General features: G+C 44.6%; 1 pseudogene; it reads right to left on the bottom strand.

The window, feature by feature from the left end:
* Positions 1–1,328: 1,328 nt before the first annotated feature.
* On the bottom strand, positions 1,329–1,447 carry LOC135051950 (5S ribosomal RNA; annotated as a pseudogene).
* Between the last annotated feature and the right edge of the window lie 9,147 nt (positions 1,448–10,594).

Genomic DNA, 10,594 nt, shown 5'->3' with positions numbered 1-10,594 from the left:
ATTGTCATCCCCCTTCCCCATTGGGTGTGCATGCCCTGTGTGCACGCCCATTAGTGTCCAAAAGACAATATAAATCTGCACAGGATATTGTTGGTGACAAATGTATATCAGAAGACTAAGTACAGAATTATTTGCAAGAGCAAAAAAAAAAGCGACAATATGTCTTTTCTGGGGCACACTTGTGTTGTATAGAAATAATTTAAAATGTAACTTTTATTAAATTTACACTTAAAAGGAAAGGGAAAATGAGGTACAAACATAAACATTTATATAAAATTAAAAAAGGCGAGAGTAGTAGTTGAGAGCGAGAATATAGTAAGTCTTCTTAAATGCAGTAATTTTTATCGTATAGGGTAAAATTTAAAGGAAAAAACTATTTTGGTACAAACTCCTATTGCTAACTATGTGGAAAGAATCCCAAGTGAATGTCAGTCCGCAAGATTCAGAGTGTATATAAAATATAAGTGGTATATCCATATCAGGAAAGTGCAGTCAGGGGAGACAGTGCCTCCCTTGTCATTAATGATAACAATAATACAAAGAAGTTACTTATGACACATATTCTGTGTCATAAGTATATGCTTTATATTGTTGTAATAATTTTTACATTAAAAATAGGTTTAAATTTGTTTTGGAGGCACCAAGAGCAGTGTCTGCCGCTGCCAATGATAAAGGGCAAGAAGCTGGGGGTGGTGCCAAGCAGATGGCTGTAAAAGCCCACAAATAAAAGCAGGAGAAGCGGAACTAGTATAAGTGCCTCAGTGACAGTGACGTGCTTTCAGCCCATATAAAAGCACGTCCCTGTCACTGAGGCAAATATAATTGGGCACCAGATTCGGAGCTCTCCCTTGGGTCAAACCCACTTTCACTGGGACTGACTGACTCCTTTTTGTCCACCGCACCCCGAGAGAGGCCCTTGCACCTATATCTCTACACCTCTTTTTGATAGCCACTGGAAGCCTGGAGTAGCTGCACTCACTGCTGCTATCTCGATCACTGGCATGCAACTGTACTCTCACTTCCATGCCTCCGTGTAGACCCTACACTACTATCTTTAACCCCGGGCACCTCTGCTGGACAGACCTTGGTGGCCACTGCTCCCCAGACTCCGTAGGCATTGGCAGCGGCATCGGACTGGGAATTAGTGGCAGCGGCGGTAGCTGGCAGCAGCTTTAGCAGGCATTGGCTGCTGGCAGGGGGCAGTAGTACAGTAGTGGGCACTTGCAGCGGCCATCGTGGCAGTGGTAGCAGGCATGGTGAGGCAATGACCTTACAGCACGCCACTGATCCATATGAAGCCAAACTCATTGTTGTGTATTCAAGTTAAATACCTACAGTCCCTAGTATTCCCTGGTGGTTTCCCATCCAAGTACTGACCAGGCCTGACAGTGCTTAGCTTCCAAGATCAGACGATGTTGGGCATACTCAGTGTAGTATGACCGTAGGTCAGTATCATGCAATAAACAACATTGAGTTTTGGTAAATAGGTAAAATTTATTTTAGGACACCCTGATGACGTTTCCTCCAGGTGTTGATGCTGAGTGCATCCCCAAATATGCAAATAGAGCATGCCTTCGAGAGGAGAATTAATGTATACCCAAAGTTAAAATATCTATTTAAATTTGATTTATGTATTCAATAATTTATAAGGAATATAGATTTGGAGAAGAGGTCAGTAATATGTAATTTGACCACTTCTGCTTTTCTGTCATCTGTAGAATCATTGAATGTCAGAATGAGAGGGAGGTCAAATATAATACCAGACCAAGAATGAAGAGTAGAAGAACATTTCTGCTGTTCTATGGGTGTCATTCCGAGTTCATCACTAGCTGCATTTGTTCGCAGCGCATCGATCAGGCTAAAAAACTGCAGTTCTGTGCATGCGTATGTGGCGCAATGCGCACACGTGTTGTACGGGCACAACGAATGATGTAGTTTTGCACAGGGTCTAGCAAAGCACTTCAGTCGCACTGGTGGCCACAGAGTGATTGACTTTAAGTGGGCATTTCTGGGTGTCAACTGACCGTTTTCAGGGAGTGTTGGGAAAAACGCAGGCAGCCCAGGAAAAACGCAGGCATGGCTGGGCGAACACTGGGCGGGATTGTGATGTCAAAACAGCAATTGAACAGTCTGAAGTGTTCGCAAACGCTGAGTAGGTTTTGAGCTTCTCTGAAACTGCACAAAAAAACTTTGTAGCCATTCTGCGAAACATTCGTTCGCACTTCTGCTAAGCTAAAATACACTCCCAGTGGGCGGCGGCATAGCGTTTGCACGGCTGCTAAAAACGGCTAGCGAGCGATCAACTCGGAATGACCGAGTTACATGGATGGTTCTGTCACCCATATACTGTATTTTTTATTTCCTTGTATGTCTTATCTCAAACATTGTAACCTTTTTAGTGCAATCAAGATGGCTGCCTCACCTGTGGGTGGGATGAAAAATACTTATTGTTATTAAAAGGTCCTGCCTCTAGCTTTAGTATACTGCAACATCCCTACTTTGTGTAATATCTTTTAGGCATTGCCTATTCCACCCAGGGTAACCTACTGTATGTAGCATGACCAAATTGCTGCATCGCCTGGTACCTTTCATGGGTGGGTTATGTAATCAAAATGGCTGTGCAAACCCTGCATTAAGCTCAATGTGCCTTTTGTCTTCATCATGGTCCCTCTTTTTTGTTTTGTTTTCTTCGTGTTCTTGCGTACATCTGTGTACGCAAGAAAAAACTCAGAGAAGAAAAGACACATTTGCGAATAGTGTCATGACATTTGTTAATGAATGCAACAGTTTTTAATATAAAATGTAATAATGTGCTAAGACAAATATACATATTTAGTTCACTGGTAAGACTTCATGTGGGGGATTGTGTATAGTTTATGAAGACCTATCTTCAAAAGATATTAATGAAATGTACTGTACAATAAAAATCAGAGAAGGGATACTAAAATTAGTGATGTGCACCGGAAATTTTTCGCGTTTTGTGTTTTGGTTTTGGGTTCGGTTCCGCGGCTGTGTTTTGGATTCGGACGCGTTTTGGCAAAACCTCACCGAAAATTTTTTGTCGGATTCGGGTGTGTTTTGGATTCGGGTGTTTTTTTCAAAAAACCCTAAAAAACAGCTTAAATCATAGAATTTGGGGGTTATTTTGATCCCATAGTATTATTAACCTCAATAACCATAATTTCCACTCATTTCCAGTCTATTCTGAACACCTCACACCTCACGATATTATTTTTAGTTCTAAAATTTGCACCGAGGTCGCTGGATGGCTAAGCTAAGCGACACAAGTGGCCGACACAAACACCTGGCCCATCTAGGAGTGGCACTGCAGTGTCAGACAGGATGGCCCTTCAAAAAAATAGTCCCCAAACAGCACATGATGCAAAGAAAAAAAGAGGTGCACCAAGGTGGCTGTGTGACTAAGCTAAGCGACACAAGTGGCCGACACAAACACCTGGCCCATCTAGGAGTGGCACTGCAGTGTCAGACAGGATAGCCCTTCAAAAAAATACTCCCCAAACAGCACATGATGCAAAGAAAAAAAGAGGCGCACCAAGGTGGCTGTGTGACTAAGCTAAGCGACACAAGTGGCCGACACAAACACCTGGCCCATCTAGGAGTGGCACTGCAGTGTAAGGCAGGATGGCCCTTCAAAAAAATAGTCCCCAAACAGCACACGATGCAAAGAAAAAAAGAGGCGCACCAAGGTGGCTGTGTGACTAAGCTAAGCGACACAAGTGGCCGACACAAACACCTGGCCCATCTAGGAGTGGCACTGCAGTGTCAGGCAGGATGGCCCTTCAAAAAAATAGTCCCCAAACAGCACATGATGCAAAGAAAAAAAGAGGGTGGCTGTGTGACTAAGCTAAGCGACACAAGTGGCCGACACAAACACCTGGCCCATCTAGGAGTGGCACTGCAGTGTCAGGCAGGATGGCCCTTCAAAAAAATAGTCCCCAAACAGCACATGATGCAAAGAAAAAAAGAGGGTGGCTGTGTGACTAAGCTAAGCGACACAAGTGGCCGACACAAACACCTGGCCCATCTAGGAGTGGCACTGCAGTGTCAATCAAGACAGGATGGCCCTTCCAAAAAATTGTCCCCAAACAGCACATGATGCAAAAAAAAAAAAAAAGAGGCGCACCAAGGTCGCTGTGTGACTAAGCTAAGCGACACAAGTGGCCGACACAAACACCTGGCCCATCTAGGAGTGGCACTGAAGTGTCAGACAGGATGGCCCTTCAAAAAAATACTCCCCAAACAGCACATGATGCAAAGAAAAAAAGAGGCGCACCAAGGTGGCTGTGTGACTAAGCTAAGCGACACAAGTGGCCGACACAAACACCTGGCCCATCTAGGAGTGACACTGCAGTGTCAGGCAGGATGGCCCTTCAAAAAAATTGTCCCCAAACAGCACATGATGCAAAGAAAAATGAAAGAAAAAAGAGGTACAAGATGGAATTGTCCTTGGGCCCTCCCACCCATTATGTTGTATAAACAGGACATGCACACTTTAACGAACCCATCATTTCAGTGACAGGGTCTGCCACACGACTGTGACTGAAATGACTGGTTGGTTTGGGCCCCCACCAAAAAAGAAGCAATCAATCTCTCCTTGCACAAACTGGCTCTACAGAGGCAAGATGTCCACCTCATCATCATCCTCCGATTCCTCACCCCTTTCACTGTGTACATCCCCCTCCTCACTGATTATTAATTTGTCCCCACTGGAATCCACCATCTCAGGTCCCCATGTACTTTCTGGAGGCAATTGCTGCTGGTCAATGTCTCCGCGGAGGAATTGATTATAATTCATTTTAATGAACATCATCTTCTCCACATTTTCTGGAAGTAACCTCGTACGCCGATTGCTGACAAGGTGAGCGGCTGCACTAAACACTCTTTCGGAGTACACACTGGAGGGAGGGCAACTTAGCTAGAATAAAGCCAGTTTCTGCAAGGGCCTCCAAATTGCCTCTTTTTCCTGCCAGTATACGTACGGACTGTCTGACGTGCCTACTTGGATGCGGTCACTCATATAATCCTCCACCATTCTTTCAATGGTGAGAGAATCATATGCAGTGACAGTAGACGACATGTCAGTAATCGTTGCCAGGTCCTTCAGTCCGGACCAGATGTCAGCACTCGCTCCAGACTGCCCTGCATCACCGCCAGCGGGTGGGCTCGGAATTCTTAGCCTTTTCCTCGCACCCCCAGTTGCGGGAGAATGTGAAGGAGGAGATGGTGACGGGTCACGTTCCGCTTGACTTGACAATTTTCTCACCAGCAGGTCTTTGAACCTCTGCAGACTTGTGTCTGTCGGAAAGAGAGATACAACGTAGGTTTTAAATCTAGAATCGAGCACGGTGGCCAAAATGTAGTGCTCTGATTTCAACAGATTGACCACCCGTGAATCCTGGTTAAGCGAATTAAGGGCTCCATCCACAAGTCCCACATGCCTAGCGGAATCGCTCTGTTTTAGCTCCTCCTTCAATGTCTCCAGCTTCTTCTGCAAAAGCCTGATGAGGGGAATGACCTGACTCAGGCTGGCAGTGTCTGAACTGACTTCACGTGTGGCAAGTTCAAAGGGTTGCAGAACCTTGCACAACGTTGAAATCATTCTCCACTGCGCTTGAGTCAGGTGCATTCCACCTCCTTTGCCTATAGCGTGGCCAGATGTATAGGCTTGAATGGCCTTTTGCTGCTCCTCCATCCTCTGAAGCATATAGAGGGTTGAATTCCACCTCGTTACCACCTCTTGCTTCAGATGATGGCAGGGCAGGTTCAGTAATGTTTGGTGGTGCTCCAGTCTTCTGTACGCGGTGCCTGAATGCCGAAAGTGGCCCGCAATTCTTCGGGCCACCGACAGCATCTCTTGCACGCCCCTGTCGTTTTTTAAATAATTCTGCACCACCAAATTCAAGGTATGTGCAAAACATGGGACGTGATGGAATTTTCCCAGATGTAATGCACGCACAATATTGCTGGCGTTGTCCGATGTCACAAATCCCCAGGAGAGTCCAATTGGGGTAAGCCATTCTGCGATGATCTTCCTCAGTTGCCGTAAGAGGTTTTCAGCTGTGTGCCTATTCTGGAAAGCGGTGATACAAAGCGTAGCCTGCCTAGGAATGAGTTGGCGTTTGCGAGATGCTGCTACTGGTGCCGCCGCTGCTGTTCTTGCTGCGGGAGGCAATACATCTACCCAGTGGGCTGTCACAGTCATATAGTCCTGAGTCTGCCCTGCTCCACTTGTCCACATGTCCGTGGTTAAGTGGACATTGGGTACAACTGCATTTTTTAGGACACTGGTGAGTCTTTTTCTGAGGTCTGTGTACATTTTCGGTATCGCCTGCCTAGAGAAATGGAACCTAGATGGTATTTGGTACCGGGGACACAGTACCTCAATCAAGTCTCTAGTTGGCTCTGAATTAACGATGGATACCGGAACCACGTTTCTCACCGCCCAGGCTGCCAAGGCCTCAGTTATCCGCTTTGCAGCAGGATGACTGCTGTGATATTTCATCTTCCTCGCAAAGGACTGTTGGACAGTCAATTGCTTACTGGAAGTAGTACAAGTGGTCTTCCGACTTCCCCTCTGGGATGACGATCGACTCCCAGCAGCAACAACAGCAGCGCCAGCAGCAGTAGGCGTTACACTCAAGGATGCATGGGAGGAATCCCAGGCAGGAGAGGACTCGTCAGACTTGACAGTGACATGGCCTGCAGGACTATTGGCTTTCCTGGGTAAGGAGGAAATTGACACTGAGGGAGTTGGTGGTGTGGTTTGCAGGAGCTTGGTTACAAGAGGAAGGGATTTAGTGGTCAGTGGACTGCTTCCGCTGTCACCTAAAGTTTTTAAACTTCTCACTGACTTATGATGAATGCGCTGCAGGTGACGTATAAGGGAGGATGTTCCGAGGTGGTTAACGTCCTTACCCCTACTTATTACAGCTTGACAAAGGCAACACACGGCTTGACACCTGTTGTCCGCATTTGTGTTGAAATAATTCCACACCGAAGAGCTGATTTTTTTTGTATTTTGACCAGGCATGTCAATGGCCATATTCCTCCCACGGACAACAGGTGTCTCCCCAGGTGCCTGACTTAAACAAACCACCTCACCATCAGAATCCTCCTTGTCAATTTCCTCCCCAGCGCCAGCAACACCCATATCCTCATCCTGGTGTACTTCAACGGTGACATCTTCAATTTGACTATCAGGAACTGGACTGCGGGTGCTCCTTCCAGCACTTGCAGGGGGCGTGCAAATGGTGGAAGGCGCAAGCTCTTCCCGTCCAGTGTTGGGAAGGTCAGGCATCGCAACCGACACAATTGGACTCTCCTTGGGGATTTGTGATTTTGAAGAACGCACAGTTCTTTGCTGTGCTTTTGCCAGCTTAAGTCTTTTTTTTTTCTAGCGAGAGGATGAGTGCTTCCTTCCTCATTTGAAGCTGAACCAGTAGCCATGAACATAGGCCAGGCCTCAGCCGTTGCTTGCCACTCCGTGTCGTAAATGGCATATTGGCAAGTTTACGCTTCTCCTTAGACGCTTTTAATTTTGATTTTTGGGTCATTTTACTGAACTTTTGTGTTTTGGATTTTACATGCTCTCTACTATGACATTGGGCATCGGCCTTGGCAGACGCCGTTGATGGCATTTCATCGTCTCGGCCATGACTAGTGGCAGCAGCTTTAGCACGAGGTGGAAGTGGATCTTGATCTTTCCCTTTAACCTCCACATTTTTGTTCTCCATTTTTTAATGTGTGGAATTATATGCCAGTATCAATAGCAATGGCCTACTACTATATTTACTGCGCTAAACTAAAATGCACCACAGGTATAGAATGTAGATGGATAGTATACTTAATGGATGACGAGTGATGACACAGAGGTAGGTACAGCAGTGGCCTACAGTACTGCTATATATATTATACTGGTGGACACTGTCAGCAAACTGCTAAACTAGTCTAAAAAAATGCACCACAGGTATAGAATGTAGATGGATAGTATACTTAATGGATGATGAGTGACGACACAGAGGTAGGTACAGCAGTGGCCTACCGTACTGCTATATATAGTATACTGGTGGACACTGTCAGCAAACTGCTAAACTAGTCTAAAAAAATGCACCACAGGTATACAATGTAGATGGATAGTATACTTAATGGATGACGAGTGACGACACAGAGGTAGGTACAGCAGTGGCCTACCGTACTGCTATATATAGTATACTGGTGGACACTGTCAGCAAACTGCTAAACTAGTCTAAAATGCACCACAGGTATACAATGTAGATGGATAGTATACTTAATGGATGACGAGTGACGACACAGAGGTAGGTACACAGCAGTGGCCTACCGTACTGCTATATATAGTATACTGGTGGACACTGTCAGCAAACTGCAAAACTGTCTAAAATGCACCACAGGTATAGAATGTAGATGGATAGTATACTTAATGGATGACGAGTGACGACACAGAGGTAGGTACACAGCAGTGGCCTACCGTACTGCTATATATAGTATACTGGTGGACAATGTCAGCAAACTGCTAAACTGTCTAAAATGCACCACAGGTATAGAATGTAGATGGATAGTATACTTAATGGATGACGAGTGACGACACAGAGGTAGGTACACAGCAGTGGCCTACCGTACTGCTATATATAGTATACTGGTGGACACTGTCAGCAAACTGCAAAACTGTCTAAAATGCACCACAGGTATAGAATGTAGATGGATAGTATACTTAATGGATGATGAGTGACGACACAGAGGTAGGTACACAGCAGTGGCCTACCGTACTGCTATATATAGTATACTGGTGGACACTGTCAGCAAACTGCAAAACTGTCTAAAATGCACCACAGGTATAGAATGTAGATGGATAGTATACTTAATGGATGACGAGTGACGACACAGAGGTAGGTACAGCAGTGCACTATGCACTGTACTACTCCTATATAATATTAATTATACTGGTGGTCCCCAGTCCCCACAATAAAGCAGCACACTGTGAGCACAGATATGGAGTGTTTTTCAGGCAGACAACGTATACTGGTGGTCACTGTCAGCAAAACTCTGCACTGTACTCCTGCTATAGCTGCTCCCCAGTCCCCACAATTAAGCAGTGTGAGCACTCAGCACAGATATATCATGCAGCACACTGAGCACAGATATGGTATGGAGCGTTTTTTTCAGGCAGAGAACGGATAAAAAAAACTGGTGGTCACTTATCAGCAAAACTCTGCACTGTACTCCTAACAGCTGCTCCCCAATCCTCCCCACAATTAAGCAATAAAAAACAAACAAGAATCAACTGTCTTCTACAATAAACGGAGAGGACGCCAGCCACGTCCTCTCCCTATCATCTCCAATGCACGAGCGAAAATGGCGGCGGCGACGCGCGGCTGCTTATATAGAATCCGAATCTCGCGAGAATCCGACAGCGGGATGATGACGTTCGGGCGCGCTCGGGTTAGCCGAGCCATACGGGAGAATACGAGTATGGCTCGGACCCGTGTAAACAGGGTAAAGTTCGGGGGGGTTCGGTTTCTCGGAAACCGAACCCGCTCATCACTAACTAAAATGGTGCATGGGCCGTATAATAAAAATTTATCAAGCGTTAAACATGTACTGTACACCTTTAAGGAATGAAAGATTTGATATGACAGTAAAATATACCAAAATATCACTAGAGTAATTGGGTATAGTCAAAAAGAGGGATTACAGAACTAGGAAAGCACTAATGAAAATATTTTGATTCCTATCAGACATCCAAAATATACTGGCATATACTATATACAGGTTGAGTATCCCATATCCAAATATTCCGAAATACGGAATATTCCGAAATACGGACTTTTTTGAGTGAGAGTGAGATATTGAAACCTTTGGTTTCTGATGGTTCAATGTACACAAAGTTTGTTTAATACACAAAGTTAGTAATAATATTGTATTAAATGACCATCAGGCTGTGTGTAGAAGGTGTATATGAAACTTAAATGAATTGTGTGAATGTACACACACTTTGTTTAATGTACAAAGTTATAAAAAATATTGTACTATATGACCTTCAGGCTGTGTGTATAAGGTGTATATGAAACATAAATGCATTCTGTGCTTAGATTTAGGTCCCATCACCATGATATCTCATTATGGTATGCAATTATTCCAAAATACGGAAAAATCCGATATCCAAAATACTTCTGGTCCTAAGCATTTTGGATAAGAATAGCAACAAAGTTCGTAATCAGCGCCCTGCTTGTCTGGATACCTGTTCTGGCAGCAACGTTGTAATTGAGGTAAAACCCAAACCTCTAAAGTTATACAAAATGGAAGTATATACAACTGCTCCTGAGTCAATAAATGAATGTGTGCACATAAAAATGTCATGAAATGATAACCTGGGAATTGTAAAGTATTTTTAATCAAAAAAGCTGTATGTTAAATACACCTCATGCATGCATATAAGAATAAAATTAAATAATAATAAAACGAAAGGTGTGAAGGGAAAGGGGGAGGGGGGGTTTGATGGGGGAAAGTAAAACAGTTTCTGCAGTGTTCAGGGGGAGAAAAACAATAACAGAAAAGT

This window comes from Pseudophryne corroboree, chromosome 2, assembly GCF_028390025.1.
Source record: "Pseudophryne corroboree isolate aPseCor3 chromosome 2, aPseCor3.hap2, whole genome shotgun sequence".
Taxonomy (NCBI): Eukaryota; Metazoa; Chordata; class Amphibia; order Anura; family Myobatrachidae; genus Pseudophryne; species Pseudophryne corroboree.
This window is presented reverse-complemented; position numbering and strand designations above follow the sequence as displayed.